Consider the following 17839-nt stretch of genomic DNA (forward strand, 5'->3'; position numbering starts at 1 on the left):
GAATTGAATTGTGATTTCAAAGCACTAATTTAAAAGGGAATCGGTGTCTGCTGAAACATGTGCAAGTAAGGGCATGTTTGGCGCAGCTCCATGGGTGTAAGTGCATCTAGCCATTGAGTGGCTTTTGGTGAATTGAATGACAACACCATTAAAGGTCTAACAAGTTTGCTAAGTATTAAACAGAAAATTGAGTTTATTGCATACACTTGTGGATTGTGGAATGAGAAGTGTATATAAGTTCAACAACAAGGCAAACTTGATGATATTCCACATAATGTTCAAATCAAGGCCAAAATTGTGTATCGTTGTGTTGGAAGATCATAGAAACAATATAGCTCAAGAGAAAGACAACAATGTAAAGGGAGTTGATGAAATGGCTTCTATGTTGTGGGATATCATAGTATCATGAGGAAGCAAACATATTTGGTAAATGGTAAATGAGACATGAGTTGATGATTTTGGATTGGTCTTAATAATGGCTTGCTTTGCATGAACAAGAAGAATTTAATAGTGGATTAGCTTTGATCAAGGATTGAAGAATGGGTCAAGAATGTATAAGTGAAGAAATACCAAGCAAAGGTTTAATGACAAAGGACACAACTCATATTGGATATAAGTCGATCTCTATGTTGGTTTGCTTGTATGGATAAAGATTTAGAAAATCACTTTGCATTAATATGATCAAGCTAGAAGTATGAAGATAGAGATTAAAGTAAGTGTTAGGAATGTCATGCTAAAATAAAGAGGATATAAGGAATCGTAAATTGACTTAACCACATTAATGTTGATCCATATATGTCTCTATGTGAGTCTAACTGAAGCTTGATTGATCTGAACTTTCATATTTAGAAGATATTCAAGCAATGATTACAATATTAAAGAAATGGTTTTTCAATGGATGCTTAGTATGATGTGACTGGAGTATGGCTTGATAAGGTGAAGATAGCAAGAAAAGGGCTTCGAGGGACTAAGTGGAGGTGAAGGGCAAATGATGGCTTGAGGACCGAGGTACTATGGCTAAGGTGAAGAAGAGAGTACTTGCATTAAGTCGAGGAACTAATCAAGCTATGTGGAGTCATATTGTGTTGAGGATCAAATCATTAGTGGAAGTGACTTGAAGCAATGGACTGAACTCACATGTGTAGGAAAGATTCAAGTCACATGCTCCACACGTGTTTGCTCGAAGAGATGAGACAAAGATAATTGCAAACCTTTATGAAGTAATATTGAGTAAGAGGACAATACATTTGATGGTGGAGCCCCCAATTACAAAAGGAAGCAGCAACCGGCTCAAAGGCATTTCTAATTCATTTATTTATATATTGAAATTGAGTTTAAGAAAAGTCGTACTATAAAGAGGGATACAATGCACAAGCTTAAATTTGCAAACAAGTGCTCAAAGGTTCTCCACCAAAATATCCTCAAAACCTAGCCACTGCAGCAAGCTTTTCACTCTTTGCCAAATTGGTTGCCTGGCTTGAAAAGCACTGCCGCTCTCCAAGCGGCACTGCCGCGACTTAAAAGTTATCGTTGGACAGAAAGGGGTATGTCTATCTCCTTCCTACTTTCCCCAACAGTCATCTCGGCCATTCCCTTCCCAAGTGCAACCTGAGTAGCTCTCTCTTTCTCCTTCACTCACCATTGGAGCTCCTCAATCTTCTCCATTGCTTCCCTTGCAAATCCATGAGAGTTCGAGCCTCCAAATTGCATTAGAGAGCTCACCAATCTGTTCTTCATCTCTTAGAGCACTTGGTTCATGTTCAAGCTAGTGGATTATGTTTGTTACTCTTGGAGCTTGCTCCTACCCGGCTAAAGCGTCGCTCATGAAGCTTGCCAACTTGTGTGGCAGCCCTGGGAGGTTTGTAATCACCCACAATCATCTAGTGAAATCACCCCTTATGGGAGACCAATACTAGGGTACCCGAAGAGGATGAGCTAATGGTCATCAACATTGATTCATCCGAACAGTTAAGACCACGACTATAGCTCCAACCGACCCCCAGGTGCATAGGTTTCGCCTCACCCGACCACTGGGGGCGGGCTCTGCCTCGCCCAACCTCTGGGGGCGGGCCTCGCCTCGCTCGACCTCTGGAGGCAGGCCCTGCCTCGCCCGATCTCTGGGTCGGGAGCTCCACCTCGCCCAACCTCTAGGGGTGGGCCCTGCCTCGCCCGACCTCTGGGTTGAGGGCTCCGCCTCGCCCGGCCTTTAGGGAAGGGCTCCGACTCGCCCGACCTCTAGGGGCTGGCCCCGCCTCACCCACCTCTAGGTCGAGGGCTCAGTCTCGCCCAGCCTCTAGGTTGGGGGCCCCACCTCGCTCAGCCTCTAGGTCAGGGGCTCTGTCTCGCCCGACTCCTTAGGCGCGGCTCCTGACGGAAGCCCGTACCACCACCAACTACTATAGACCAGAAAGTATAACCCAAGGTCAAACTTCTAGCACCGTGCAGGGAGCAGGCACATCTCAACATGACCCATGCCCATGACATGTCACTCTAGGGAACTCACATCACCAACAGTGATGGATATGTGGTCACTATGTTGCCTACTCCTTGTATGGCCACTGACCAGCACGCTGGTTCATCGTGTCACCCACCAGAATAGAATGGGACATCACGACTTGCTGACAACGCCGGGGCATGGCATCAGCGGCGAATAGGCGCTCGGTGTGGAGCCATCCCTATCACTATCTATAGTGTCAGTGGGACCCACATAAAGGAGAAGAAAGGCCCGGTGGTCCTGGAAGCCTTCCTCTCCTTGGCTCTTCTCCCTTTTCTCTCTATGTAACATGCTCTTCCCCTTCGTCCATAAAAGGAAAAGCATGACGCCCCAGGAGGGGGGACAGCGGTTCACCACTCTACATGGCCGTAGACATCAAAACACATGCCCTAACACGCCTTAGGAGCACATGCACATCAGAGACTTAGGATATGTCCCTCTCTCGCTTGTTTGTAACCCCTACTATAAACTTTCAGTGCTAGTAACACGAGCAGCAGCGGCGAACTAGACGTAGGGACTTTCTACTCGAACTAGTATAAACCTTGTATCCTCTAAGCACACCATCTGAGCCAAACGCGTAATACTAGAAATTTACTAGTTGGTAACTCAAAACATCGACAGTTGTCGTGCCAGGTAGGGGCCTTTTGCGTGTCTCGACATCATCACCAGGCTTTGGATGGTGAACCATGGCATTAGCTGGGTTCCAGACACACACGTGCGCTTCAGAAACCTAGACTTCATCATCACAGTGGAGGGAGAGCTAGCACAGGCTCCCACCACCACCTAGCTTCATCACTCCACCAGCCTCAACGTGATCGATGAGGCATTTGAGGAGCTACGGCTGCACGCACCACAAGCTTGTGCCCCCAGGAGCGACTAGCTCCTTGACTTCGACTATGAGAGGCTTGAGCGCTAGCTCGCTGCCTTCCTAAGACCCCGACCATCCTAGGATGGCATGCTAGCTTGCTAATGCCTTCCTAAGACCTCGACCATCCTAGGATGGCTAGCTCACTAGAGGGGAGCCACTCACCCCAGAACGTCTCACCCGAGGTGCCACGATAGTGTTTCTATTCGGCCTGCACAACACCGCGGAGACCGAAGGTCACCTCGTCATGCAGCACATGCATTTGTCACTCAAGAACGGTGAGTTCGTGGGTATGGCGGACTACGTCATGGAATCGTTCCACGACCTCCTCATGGTGGACTCGGAGTCCCTCTCTGACTCTGATTCTAGTAGGAGAAGCCATCACCCGTCGCTAGAATGATTCATGGTGGAGACCCCCAAAGGGCACGTCGAGAGCGTCCACGAAGGAGGGCTGACCTGCCACACGACCACGACGACAACAACGACAAAGGTGCAGGGGATTTTCCGCACATGCAAGAGGAGCACCTACGAGCGCAACACCAGGAGCTCGAGGAGGCATGGCTTAAACTCGAGCAAGAGATCGCACGTCGGGGAGATGGTGGATGTGCTCACGCCAGGGCCCGTGAGGTGAACCAGAGGATCGTCTAGGATGACGGGGGCCTTCTATGTTTTGCCTAGGCGAGCCAGAACATAGGGGCCATAGTAGCCTTGCTCTGATGGCTTCCTGAGCCTACGACACCTAAGGACCGATGGGCTCATCGAGAGATCCGCATGTTACTCGAGCGTGCCGCAGTGCAGCAAGCAGAGAGCTCCTTGTCCTGATGATGTGAGCTTGACGTTGGTCACCACGTGCCCTAGGGGTAGCATGACAAGGACATCTCTATCCACCAGGCACCGTGTGATGATGGACAGTGGGTTGTGGTCTCGGTGCATGAGCACCTCGGCCGCAATCATGATGCCCACAGGCGTGCCCATAGCGGTGAGAGAGAGGGTCAGCCATGGCTACCACCCTTGTCATGGTGAATGCTATGATAGCAGTGAGGACCGAATCTCGAGCCCCAACCTATCGAGGCCTTAGGCCTTTGCTCGGCACATCCTCAATGTGCCCTTCCCGCCATGATACCAGCCATCGACCAACATCCCAAAGTACTCTAGGCAAACAAATCCCGAGCTATGGCTCGAGGACTATCAGCTTGCTTGCTAGGCTGGTGGCATGGATAATGACAACTTCATCATTCGCAATCTCCCCTTATTCCTCATCAACTCGACGCGAACATGGCTAGAGCACCTTCCGCCCAATTGCATCTACGGTTGGGCGGACCTAAAGGAGATCTTTGTTGGCAACTTCTAGGGCACCTATGCACGCCCTAGAAACCCATGGGACCTCAAAAACTACTGACAGAAGTCTGGAGAAACTCTCCATGAGCACATCTGGCGCTTTTCCTGATAGTGCAACGAGCTGCCCAACATCACCGACGCTGATGTCATCGGAGCCTTCTTATCTAGGACCATCTGCGAGTCCTGGGTCCACAAGTTGGGCTACAAGGGTCTAAGGACCACCAAGGAGCTCCTCGACATCGCCACTAGCCATGCCTCTGGTGAGGAGGCGGTCGAAGCTATCTTCGACCCCTCCAAAGGCAAGGCAAAGCGGAACGACGGCACTGGCAAGGGCTCCTGCAACCATCCCCACAAGAAGAAGAACAAGCAGCGATATGAGAGCTCGCTCGTGGCCACTGCTGACCATAAAGGGGGTCGGAAGCCCATCGAGGGCACCCCTGGCCACTTTGAGAAGCTACTCAAAGGACCATGCCCGAACCATGCCTTCCCCGTCAAGCATCTATACAAGGACTATGCTCTCATGAAGCGGTTCTTGTCTGGCAGTACCCACAAATGGCAGCTAAGAAGAGACCCCAAGCCGATGGTAGACAATGCCGATGGGAAGGATGACAGTTTCCCGGCCCCTAACGGCTGCCTCATGATCTTTGGGGGGTCAGTGGCTTACGACTCCAAGTGTCAATAGAAGCTGGTGCGCCATGAGGTCTACATGACCGAGCTCGCCATGCCCGCATTCCTTCGGTGGTCAGAGTCTGCCATCACCTTTGATCGAACAGACCACCCTAACAGCATCCCTCAACTAGGGAGGTATCCGCTCATCATCGACCCGATTATCGGCACAAAGTGTCTTACCAAGATGCTGATGGACAGCGGTAGTGGTCTCAATATCCTGTACGCCGAGATGCTCGACGCTATGGGCATCAACCGAGCGCGCGTCTGACCGACCGAGCACCTTTCCATGGCATCCTGCCTAGGAAGCAAGCCATGCCTCTCACACAGATTGGTCTGTCTATCACCTTTGGGAGTCCGACCAACTATAGGATGGAGACCCTCACTTTTGAGGTGGTAGGATTCCATGGAACTTACCATGCCATCCTTGGACGGCCATGCTATGCGAAGTTCATGGCCATCCCCAACTACACCTACCTAAAGCTGAAGATATCAGGCCCACGAGGGGTCATCACCTCGGCACTTCTTTCTAGCATGCCTACGAGTGTGAGGTGGAGTGCTATGAGCACGCCACGGTGATCGTCGCCTCCACCGAGCTTGCAGACATAAAAGAGAGGACCGCTAAGGAGCCTTCGGACTCCAAGTGGTTGGCTAGGTCCTTTGAGCCTACTGAAGGCATCAAGGAGATCCCCATGGACCCCAGCAACCCCAATGGCAAGGTGCTCCAGGTCGGCACCACGCTTTCCTCTAAATAGGAAAGCGCGCTCGTCAACTTTCTCCTCGCCAACAGGGAGATCTTTGCATGGAAACCCTTGGATATGCTAGGCATTCTAAGGGAAGTGGCCAAGCATGCCTTGAAGATTAGGCTAGACTGCAAGCCGGTGAAGCAACGACTATGTTGCTTCGACGAGGAGAAGCACAGAGCCATTAGCGAGGAGATTGCGAAGCTTTTGGCGGTCGGATTCATCAAGAAAGTGTATCATCCTGAGTGGTTAGCCAATCTCATTCTTGTAAGAAAAAAGAGTGGGAAATAGAGAATGTGTGTTGATTACATGGGTCTCAACAAAGCATGCCCAAAGGATCTATTTCCTTTGCCACGCATAGATCAAGTAGTTGACTCGATCTCAGGGTGTGAAACCCTCTGCTTCCTTGATGCGTACTCTAGGTACCATCAAATCATGATGAAGGAGTCCGACCAGCTCGTGACTTCTTTTATCACCCCCTTCGGATCATACTGCTACATCACAATGTCGTTTGGTCTAAAAACACGAGGGCTACGTATCAGCATTGCATGCTCAAGTGCTTTGGTAACCTCATCAGTCAAACCATGGAGGCTTAAGTGGATGACATCGTAGTCAAATCCAAATGCACTGACAAGGTTGTGATCGACCTTGAGCCGACCTTCGTGAAGCTCTAAGCAAATGACATCAAACTCAATCCCAAAAAATGCGTCTTCAAGGTTCTGAGTGTGGCATTGAAGCCAACCTAGAATAAATCTCGGCCATCATGAGAATGGGCCTGATACAGAACATAAAGGGGGTATAATGGATCATAGGGTGCCTCACCGCAATCAGCCGCTTCATCTCGCGCCTCGACGAACGGGGCCTCTAAAAGGTCCTTGTGTGGTTTTGGTAATTGAGTGACAATCGTAGTTAGACTAATTGTGTTTATGTGAGATACACAGGTGATTAGTCCATAGATACATATGTGTGAGCAACATATGCCATGGAGGTGGAAATGGCTCAGAGATGTTGCAAAGCTCACACATGTGATGATGAAGGAGCTTATTGCACATAAGACATGACATTGAGTCATGTGATCAAGGTGGAGAAGATCAAGACAAGACTTGGCTTGATGGACCGGTTGCACACATGAAGGGTAAGTCGGAGGCTTTGGAGCGATGGACCACGTGGCGGTGAAGCTTGAACAAGACTTATCGCCGATGGATGAAGGCAATAGTGAAAAACAAGTGAAGTCAAGATCGATGAACCAATATGATCACATGATGATATGAAGTGGATCATATCATTGTTGATCATGTTGGTGCATGTGTTGCATCGACATTGGAGGAGATGGAATGGAATACGCAAGGCAAAGATATAACCTAGGGCATTTCATTTCACTGGTCATAGGTGTGTAGAGAAGTTGGTGACTGGGTTTAGGATAGATGGTCGTACTATCAAGAGGGGCAAACTTGTTTGCATATCGGCCATCTAGTGCCACTCGTGTGATCTAACTTTGCATCGTCGCTAGGATCGAGTGGCATGGCAAGTTGAGTGGCTAATCCTTTGGAAAATGATTGTGAAAATGCTAACACACATACACATGGTGGTGTACACTTGGTGGTGTTGGCACATTTACAAAGGAGATAAAGTTAGAGTTGATGTGGATCAACTCGGTGATGAAATGGAGGTGAGAAGGGTTTGAAACTTCACCGGCGGAGTGTGTCCATAGAGTATGGACAGTCCGATGAAGCCACCGGTGCTCTATATAGAAAAGATAGGGTTTCATAGAACTGATCAAATGCTATCCTTGGCAGGACCGGTGTGTCCGGTCAGTGGTAGTAGTGAGCACGCGGTCTTGGTCTCATGACCAGACGCTGGCGCGAAGAGTGATCGGACGCTCAGGGTCTATGTCCGGTCAATGCTGACGTATGGTGATGTATGCGGCACTAGAGTTAGGCGTGTGGGCACAGAACTGATCGGACGCTGGTCTGTGTTCGGTCATGGTGGACCGGACACGTCCGGTCGCAAAATAGAGGCTCGGGGAGCTCTCTAGAAATGACCGGACTTAGGCGCAGCAGCGTCCGATCATTCACTATGCAGCGTCCGATCACAACTTAACTGTTGAGATCGGGTGGCTTTGGTTGAACATAGAGTGACACGTGGATGGTGTAGAGCAATCGGACGTTGGCAGGGTGCGTCCGGTCGATCTGACCGGAGTGTTCGGTCATCCCAAAATTTGCCCAGTGAAGGGGTAATGGCTAGTTTAGCCCATGGGGCTATAAATAGAAGGTGGTCTCGGCCATGGCTTGGGCTAAGCACCTTAGGGGACTTTGTGTCCATGCTTATGAGTGCTTAGAAGCCCTCCATCTCACATATACTTGATAGTGATCATTTGATTGTGTGAGAGAGCGATTCTAGTGTGATTGCATCGTGAGGTCGCATCTAGTGGCACTAGGTGATCGAGTTACAAGCCGGTGGTGCTTATTACTCTTGGAGGTTGCCACCTCCTAGATAGCTTGGTGGTGGTCTCCATCGAAACCCGCAAGAAGCTTGTGCGGTGCTCCAGAGAAGAGCTTTATGAGGGGCATTGTGCTCGCCCCATGGGAGCTGCGAAGAGCAACTCTAGTAGAGCGAGACACAAAGGGCGACAAGTGGTCCGGTCGGGTCAAGTGCTAGAGCTTGTGGTAAGCACTCCACATGGGAAAGTGTGACTTATGGGTCACCACTAGCAAGAGGACCAGCGACAACCTTAGAGCTTGTCTCAACATGGACGTAGAGTGTTGGCAAGCACATGAACATCGAGAATAAATCACCGTGTCAACATTGTCTTCATCATCTTCTCGGTGGTTTGCTTTCTGCGCAACATAAGCTTGTATTACTTTCACATACATTGTGCTTGTGTAGTTGCTCTTGTATTCAGTTAGCTTGTGTAGCTCACTAGTTACCTTCTTACTTGTGTAGCATAGAAGTAGCTTCCTTGCGTGGCTAATTTGGTTTGTGTAACCTTGTTAGTCACATTGCTTAGTTTGTGTAGCTAAGTATTTGCGCTCTCTAATTTGGCATTGATTACCTTATTATTGAGCATTGCTAGTGAGCTTAGGTGGCTTTGTGCTTTTGCTTACTAGCATGTGTTGGAGCTTCTTTGTTGCTTAAAGTACTAGTGGCATAGGTTTGTGTGGCCTTGCTTCTAGAATTGGTTAGGTGAGCTCTAGCTAGCCCGACACTTTTGTTGCTTAATTAGTATTTTTGAAAGATGCTAGAGAACATAAATAGATGGGTGTAGTCTTGGTTAGACCAATAGTTTTAAATCCGCACTTGCTTCGATTAGCCGACGTGATTAATTTTAGAAAGGACTATTCACCCCCTCTAGTCCACCATCTTGACCTTACAACCTCCCCCTTTATCGGCTCCTGAAGAAAGCCGACCACTTTGAGTGGACACCTGAGGCCTAGGAGGTGCTTGACAAGCTCACAGAGCTCCTGATGAAGGCCCCAATCCTGGTTCCCCCAACCATCGGGAAGCCACACCTGCTCTACATTGCGATCACCACACAGATGGTCAGCGCCGCACTAGTGGCAGAGCGGGAGGAAGAGGGGCATGCCCTCAAAATACAACGTCTCGTATACTTCATCAGTGAGGTCTTGTCTGACTCTAAGACCCGCTACCCCTAGATCCAAAAGCTCCTCTATGCCATCCTCATCACCAAACAAAAATTGCGCCACTACTTCGAGTCACACCCAGTGACGATGGTGACATCCTTTCCTCTCGGCGAGGTCATTTAGAATTAGGATACGACAGGAAGAATCACCAAGTGGGCTCTCGAATTGATGGGTCAAAGCATCTCGTATGTTCCACAGACAGCCATCAAGTCCCAGGCACTAGACGACTTTGTGGTGAAATGGACCTAGATCCAAATGCCACTAGTGGCCGTCGATTAGGAGTACTGGACCATGTACTTCGATGGTTTGCTGATGAAGAAGGGCACATCATTGGTCTAGTCTTCATCTCACCCCTTGGGTTGTGCATGAAGTACATGGTCCACCTCCACTTCCCCATGTCAAACAACATGGTAGAGTAGGAGGCTCTTGTCAATGGCCTACACATCATGATAAAGTTGGGCATCCGATGGCTCGACATCCAAGGCGACTCCTAGCTATTCATCGACCAGGTCATGATAGAGTCAAGTTGCCACAACCTCAAGATGGCCGCATACTGCCAGGAGGTCCACAAACTAGAGGACAAGTTCGACGGCCTCGAGCTCAACCACATCCCCCGATGGCACAATGAGGCAGCTGATGAGCTAGCAAAGATGGCGTCTAGCCAAGAGATAGTCCTGGCTGGTGTCTTTTCCAGCGATCAGCATGAACCCTCTCTCTAATACAAAGAACTAGGGTAGGCTAGTGGCAAGCCACCCACCTCTGACCTAGGGGCTGGGTGACCAACAGCTTCGCTCGACCCCTTAGCCTAGGGCTTAGGGGCTAGGCAACCATCGACTTCTTCCAATCCCTTTGGTCCAGGCTTAGGGGTTGGGGCTAGCAACACGCTACCCACCCTAGGCTCGGGAGTCAGCCCTCCATTGGCCCCGTCTAACCTCAAAGCTATGGAGATCCATGAAGGTCTAGTGATGGAGATTGACGCCGACCCAACGATGGAGCTCGACCCTCCTGCCGACTGGAGAACGCCTTACCTTGACTACCTCCTCTAGGAGGTGTTGCCAGTGAACAAGATAGAGGCTCGGCGGCTTGCATGCCATGCCAAGTCATTTGTCATCATTGAGGAAGAGCTCTACAAACTTAGCCACATTAGAATCCTACAGTGCTATATTCTGATTGAACAAGGGAAGCAGCTGCTGGATAACATCCACATTGGGGTTTACGGGCACCATGTCCTACCTAGAACCTTGGTGGGAACGTGTTTCAATAAGGCTTCTACTAGCCAAAGGTAGTAGCCGATGCTGAGCAAGTTGTACGCACCTACGAAGGGTGCCAATACTATGCTCGGCAGACCCACTTGCCTGTCCAAGCGCTCTAGACCATCCCTATCACATGGCCATTCATGGTCTAGGAGCTTGATACACACCTACTTATCGCCGTAGACAAGTTCACAAAATGGATAGAGGCTTGGCCGATCTTCGTGATCAAATCCGAGCAAGCCATGTTGTTTTTCCTCGACATTATCCATCGTTTTGGAGTCCCAAACTCTATCATCATGAACAACGGCACGTAGTTCACTAGGAAGAAGTTCCTCCAATTCACTGATGAGCATCATATCCACGTCGATTGGGCCATTGTGGCACACCCCCGTATGAATGGGCAAGTCGAGCATGCAAACGGTATGGTCCTATAAGGCCTCAAGCCTGGGATCTTCAACCATCTGAATAAGTTCGATGGCCGATGGGTCACAAAGCTCCCCACAGTGCTCTGGAGTCTAAGGACAACCCCTAGCTAGGCCACTAGCTACACTCCCTTCTTTATGGTCTATGGCTCTAAGGCCATCCTCCTGACCGACCTCGAGTATGGGGCGCCAAGGGTTAGGGCGTACAATGAGCAGGGAGCCAAGGCATCCCTCGAAGATGCCATGGATTAGCTTGATGAAGTGCGCGATGTATCCCTCCTCTATTCGGCTAAGTACCAGCAAGCATTGCGCTGGTACCACAACCATCAGGTGTGGGGTTGTGCCTTCATCATCGGAGACTTGGTACTTCGCCTCGTCCAGAGCAATAAGGATCGCCACAAGCTATCGCCACCATGGGAAGGACCGTACGTCATCGTGGAAGTGCTCCGACCTGGCACCTACAAGCTCAAAACTATCGATGACCAAATCTTCACCAATGCATGGAACATCAAGCAGCTACGTCGCTTTTACGCTTAGCTCTTTTCCAAGTCGTTGATGTACTTATGTAAAACCATGTTTCTGAAATAAAAAACACTCTTCCTTATCAGTTTCAATTCGCTTCCCCGTTTCTTAGTGACACCCAACCCCTGCAAATGGTCAGGGGTTGGGCCTAACTTGGGGGCTAATAGGGGAATACTCTTACTCAGAAACTCACATCCGACCCCTTCCTATGTTAAGGCCTAAAAAGTAAAAGTCATGGAAACTAACTTTGAGTAAAACTGGTCAGACTGCAAGAAACCTATGCCCCAACGGCTATGGCATTTTTGCTCACCAGCGTGATCAAAGTTTTTTCACCCATGCCCCAAGCTTTGTAGCCTTAACGATGGAAGGGGTCGGGTCGCACCTACTCGCTTTACAATGAAAATAAAAACTTGTTCACCACAAGTTCACATCACACTCCTTTTCACCATTAGAAAGGACAAACGTTTAAAACAAAAATACTTGTTCATTACAAGATTAATGGCTCCGTGGCTCGAGTTCACTTAACTAACTAGCCCCTCCGGGGGAGAACTATGCCTTCTATCATGTCTGCCAGGTCCTACAAAAGGGGAGCCACCACTATTTCCATCTCCTCTAGTTCATGGACTTCATAATCGGGTGTGTAGCCATGGCTCATCGCCTCTAGATCGATGCTGTCCCCATAATAAGAATGAGCAATTGTGAAGGACTAATTGACCCCAGCATGAAGGGCATTCCTCTTGAGCTAGCACCCCTAAGCCATGATCTTGACAGCACGAGCCGCGAGCGAGCTGGTCCCCTCTAACAACACCACCATAAGGTCATCGCAGACCACTCCGAGGGCGGTGCTTAGGATACTGAGCTCATCACTCTCCACCTAAAGATTTCTCCTAACCTCGGCGAGATCCATAACTAGCCCGGCAGAAATGCTCTCGGCCTCCAGCTTTTGGGTCATCTCCCTTTCAAGCTTGGTCTAGAGGGAGCCCACCTTCTGCTATGTGTCGTCGTGCTCTTAGCAGGCCTAGTCACACTCTCAGAAAGCTTGGTCGTGCTCCTCATGAGCCGCACCATGTTCTGAGCGGAGCCTCTCCATAGTTTGGATCAGCTCATCCTGCTCCTTATGTAGCTGAGCGACCACCGTGGCATCCAGGCTCACCCTTTTCTCTAGGGCCACGAGCTTCTCCTTAGGCCCCAGCTTCAGATCCCTCTCTTTCTCAACCATGCCCAAAAGGTCAAGGATCTACTGGCGGGTTTCGGTGTCCTTCTAGAGTAACTCATCCTACTCCTTCCTGACCCTGGCGGCTTCTTTGTCATCCTACCACGACCTCACCGATAGGGCCTTGAATGCCTTCTTAGCCTCGTCAGCATCCTGATGGGCCTCGGCCACCCATGACTGAAGATTGGCCACCTCCTTAGTGAGGGGAGTTAGCTCGACCACCCTCTACTAGGTAGCAATGAGCTAAGTTATCAACTCCCCCACGTAGCCACACCTCCTCGACGAGGTGATCCCTGGCTTTCTTCTATTGATGAAGGAACCAAGATTTCCCCCGGCTGTGAGCTATAAGAGACTGTAGGGAGATGATGGTCAGGATATAAAAAGTATATAGAGGAAGAAAAGGGCAAGAAGCAGGACCCAGCAATACCCGACTAGAGGGAACAACAACATCACACAATGCACCCATGGCGTGGTCCAAGGCCTCAAGCATGGACGTGATCCCTACATCGAGGCTCTCCCGCTCCATGCTCTCTATGGCGTTGTCAAGGGTAAAAAGCATCAATGCTAGATCCTGTGGATCCGTCCACTAGAGTAGGGGCTCGCCCTGCATGTGCGAGATGCTACCCACCGATGTTAGGGTCAGGGACAACTCCTCGCCGGCCCCAAGCGCCACCGACCCCTCTTGCCGTGACATCCCCACTAGTATGCCCCCTCTGGTGATGGAAAGGGTCAGCGGTGCGGACACGAGCCTCTCTCCTAGCACCACGACACCCAGGGACCCCTCGGCCGCGTCCCCCTCCATTCAGCCCACGCCAAGTGTCATCGCTTAGGCCACCGAGGGCACGAGTTGCGCCGATGCCTCATGCGATGCTGCAGTCATGCCCAGCTATGACCCATCTATCATAGGCGCCACCACCTCCACCTACATCGGTGGGGTCATGACTGGCTGTGTCATGCCTACCACGGTCGGTGCCATGAGTGCGGTCGACAGCCCCATCCGCCCCGTCGTTGGCAGCGATATCGCGGTCGTCACTAACTGCTCCATGACCGTTGAAGGCGCCCCTTGAACACCCACGTTTGCCCATCCCACCAAGGGCATAGGCACCACCAAGGGAGGCACCTAACCAGCCGGTGACACGGTCACACTAGCGCCGCTCCTGCCTGAAATGTGTGCGACACCAGCGGATGGCCGCCACCCTAATTGGAGGGTGATGCTCTTCTTCATTGCTAGCGCCAAAGGATTCCATTGCCTGCCGATGCTGCAAGGGACGAAAAACATAAGTCAACGATGAAATCTAACTAAAATAGGAAAAACAGAGGAATTGATAACTCACCACAGCGTCGTCGGGTGGCAGATGCGTTTAGGGGACGAACCCCCCGACCCTTGCTCCACCTCATCGGAACGAGGCTATTTCTAGACCACTCCCTACTCCTGGGCAGAGGGTCTCACCCCTAGCAGCTCCTAGGGCACATTGGGGGAACGCCCTGCTCCCCTTGGCTCTTGGGGCATGACGGTGGAGCCACTCGCCTCCGTTGGCACCTCAGGCACGATGGTAGAGCCGCACGCCTCTGTTGGCTCCTGGGACAGGCTAACGGTATGTCCTACCTCCATCAGTTCCTGGGAGCATCATCGGAACAGCCCACCATCGCTGGCTCCCTAGACGTACCCTCCCCTCCATGGAACGAGAAGGGTCCCAACGCCTACAAGGGCGAACTGATGCCTGTCAGCGCATCCTCGTTCTCTAGGTTGTCCCACTCGATATCATCGGCTACCATTTCTTCTTCCTCCATCACCTCATCATCGTCACCATTGTCATCGTCGTCGTCGTCGTCGGTGTCCTCCCCTCGTTCCCACGCCCGTAGCTTCTATTGCTTCTTCCTCTTCTTGTCCTCCTTCGCCTTCCTTAGTTGCTCACCCTCGGCGTGATTCACTGCCCTCACAGTCGAATCCCTCGGTAGTGGTGCTGAGTGATCCATAAGGATGAGGTCCTTCGGCTAGTCCCACCCCTCTCAAAGTTAGTCTCACAAGGTCAAGAAATCAATTGAAGAGAAGGCAAGAGAAAGGGAAACTTACGAAGACAACATAGCCTGGCTCCAACCGCATCAGAGGATGCCCCAGCACTGGGTAGATGAAGTCGAGGGCGGCACCCGCGTCGTCCCACAAAGGCTCCATCACCTCCTTGATGCGTTGCATGATCTCAGAGTTGGGGAGCACTCCCTCAGCGAGCGCTGTTCCATCGAACGACACCTCAGGCGCCATCGTGTATAGCAGGAGCGCACGTGTCATCAATGGCGCCACCCTCCTCACGTGGGAAGCCCTGATGACACCCAACCCTTTCAGGACGTTCTCCTTCAGGATGTGGATGGTAGTGATGTGGTCTTGGATCTTCTTCTTATCCTTCTATGGGATGCCCCACTTTCTCCACTGCTCCGGGTCCTCTTCGATCAGGTGCTCGGTGAACTTCGGCAGAGGGGCGGCGGCGTCATTCTTGAGGTAGAACCATTGTGAGTGTCACCCCTTATTAGACATCGAGAGCCACATGGACGGGTACTCGCCTACCCAATTGTTTTGAAGCTAGATGCCGGCACACCCCATTGACATGTGCAGCTCCTGCCTACCGCCCTTCTCCCTCTTCTTCTAGAGGTTGACGGTGAAGAAATACCTCCACAAGTCGAAGTGGGCGCTGATCCCTAGGAATCCTTCACACAGTGCGATGAACGCCACCATGTGCTGGATCTCGTTGGGATTGAGATGCTGTAGCTCAATCTTGTAGAAGTGCAGTAGCCCCTAGAGGAATTTGTGGGTGGGGGCCATGCGCCCACGCTTGTGAAAGTGGGCGAACGACACCACATAGCTGTTGGACGGTGATGATGAATCCTTATTGCTGGGCAGTAACCACTCCTTGACCAAGGTCCACACGCAGAGGATATCATGATGGATGAGGCCCTCCATACGCTGGAAGGTGATGTTAGAACAGCACCACAAATCCATTAGAGGTGGAGGCAGATGGATGCGAGCTCAATGGCGGTAGAGATGCGGAGGCAGAAAACCTAAGCATTGGCAGCGGTGGTGTGGCTGTGGAGGTAAGGATGTAGGCGTGCGTATGAAACATGGAGGGCTAACCCTATGGTTTTATAGGGGCGACGGGTGTGAGGAAACCAACCACCCGCCTAGATCTCCACGCCTGCTACGACCTGTCACCATATCTCATCGCAAGGCATGCGCACACAACCTATGGTTGTCCCCTTAGAAAATGTACTAGGCGTTTTGCCTCCCCGAACAGGCCACAACCTGTCATAGGTAAGAGGCATATGGAGCTAAAAATGCTCCTATGGTCCTTCTAGGCCCAAGAGTTTGAAGGTTGGACAACCGACGGTTTCGACAACTGCTCTAGGCACCTTTAGAGTGAGGGGTGGAAAGGGATGGGCCCGCTAATGGCCAATACCCGAGCGCACGAGCGTCGTGGACATCCTGGCTCATGTTTGAGTCTCGGTCAGATACAATCCATGGTTTTTCCTCAAAGAAAGATAGAGAGCCCTCGGGATCGGTCGAATAGACCCGAGAACTATATGGATTGACCGCTGAGAATCTGGAGTTAGTCACTAGCTGACCCAAGCTGGACCCCCACGAATGGGATGCTGGGGCCCCACTCGGACTAGCCCATTAACTGCTCACCGAGCACCATGATTCGTCCATAGACAAAAATCTTGGCATGGCTCAGTCCCTCCATTTTTATCAGAAAAAACACTTAAGGGAAGACGACCACAAAGACAAGCCAACCCTTGATCGGACCCCTGCTATGGGCGGGGGCTCGAGGAAAGTTAGACTCGCAAGAAGACCGAACGTGCGGTCACAGAAGGATGGAAGTTCGGTCAGACCCCCATAGGGGTCGGAATCAGGAAAGACCTTTTCTAACCCACCAAATCTCATGACTATACACCTAAGGGGTCCGATCACGATGAAAGAGAATCGTCGTCCCCAGGACATGCCGTGGGTGATAAAAAAAGGCCAAGGCCCTCAGAGTCCTCTCATTCAAAAAAGCCTCTGAAGGAGTATTCTACTCCTCTACAGGCTTGGGGGCTACTGTCAGGGACTAATACTAGGGTACCCAAAAAGAAGGAGCTAATGGTCATCAACATTGATGCATCTGAGCAGTCAAGAGCACGACTATAGCTCCAACTGACCCCTAGGTGCGTAGGTTCTGCCTTGCCCAACCACTAGGGGTGGGTTCCGCCTCGCCCCACCTCTAGGGGTGGGCCCTGCCTCTCCCAACCACTAGGGGCAGGCCCCGCCTCACCTGACCACTGGGGGCAGGCTCTACCCCGCCCGATCTCTAGGTCAGGGGCTCCACCTCGCCCGGCCTCTAGGGGTGGGCTCTGCCTCGTCTGGCCTCTAGGTCGGGGGCCTCGCCTCTCCCAACCTCTAGGTCAGGGGCTGTGCCTCTCCTGACCTCTAGATTGGGGGCTCTATCTCATTTGGCCTCTAGGTCGAGGGCTCCATCTCGCCTGACCCCTTAGGCGCGACTCCTGATGGAAGCCTATACTGCCGCCAACCACTACGGGCCTAAAAGTACAACCCAAGGTCAAACTTCTAGCACCATGCAGGGAATAGGCATATCTCAACATGACCCGTGCCTATGACATATCACTCTAGGGAACTCACATCACCAACAGTGATGGAC

Source organism: Miscanthus floridulus, chromosome 6 (genome assembly GCF_019320115.1).
Source record: "Miscanthus floridulus cultivar M001 chromosome 6, ASM1932011v1, whole genome shotgun sequence".
Lineage (NCBI taxonomy): Eukaryota > Viridiplantae > Streptophyta > Magnoliopsida > Poales > Poaceae > Miscanthus > Miscanthus floridulus.